The following is a 949-nucleotide window of genomic DNA, read 5'->3' on the forward strand; positions in this document are numbered from 1 at the left end:
GGCTCATCTTGAGACTGTGTGACTGGGTAAGGGCTCATCTTGAGACTGTGTGACTGGATAAGGGCTCATCTTGAGACTGTGTGACTGGGTAAGGGCTCATCTTGAGACTGTGTGACTGGGTAAGGGCTCATCTTGAGACTGTGTGACTGGGTAAGGGCTCATCTTGAGACTGTGTGACTGGGTAAGGGCTCATCTTGAGACTGTGTGACTGGATAAGGGCTCATCTTGAGACTGTGTGACTGGGTAAGGGCTCATCTTGAGACTGTGTGACTGGGTGGAAGTAAGGGCTCATCTTGAGACTGTGTGACTGGGTAAGTGAGACTGTGACTGGGTAAGGGCTCATCTTGAGACTGTGTGACTGGGTAAGGGCTCATCTTGAGACTGTGTGACTGGGTAAGGGCTCATCTTGAGACTGTGTGACTGGATAAGGGCTCATCTTGAGACTGTGTGACTGGGTAAGGGCTCATCTTGAGACTGTGTGACTGGGTAAGGGCTCATCTTGAGACTGTGTGACTGGGTAAGGGCTCATCTTGAGACTGTGTGACTGGGTATCTTGAGACTGGGCTCTGGGTCTTGAGACTGTGTGACTGGGTAAGGGCTCATCTTGAGACTGTGTGACTGGGTAAGGGCTCATCTTGAGACTGTGTGACTGGGTAAGGGCTCATCTTGAGACTGTGTGACTGGGTAAGGGCTCATCTTGAGACTGTGTGACTGGGTAAGGGCTCATCTTGAGACTGTGTGACTGGGTAAGGGCTCATCTTGAGTGTGACTGGGTAAGGGCTGAGACTGTGTGACTGGGTAGGGCTCATCTTGAGACTGTGTGACTGGGTAAGGGCTCATCTTGAGACTGTGTGACTGGGTAAGGGCTCATCTTGAGACTGTGTGACTGGGTAAGGGCTCATCTTGAGACTGTGTGACTGGGTAAGGGCTCATCTTGAGACTGTGTGAC

Source organism: Oncorhynchus nerka, linkage group LG19 (genome assembly GCF_034236695.1).
Source record: "Oncorhynchus nerka isolate Pitt River linkage group LG19, Oner_Uvic_2.0, whole genome shotgun sequence".
Taxonomy (NCBI): domain Eukaryota; kingdom Metazoa; phylum Chordata; class Actinopteri; order Salmoniformes; family Salmonidae; genus Oncorhynchus; species Oncorhynchus nerka.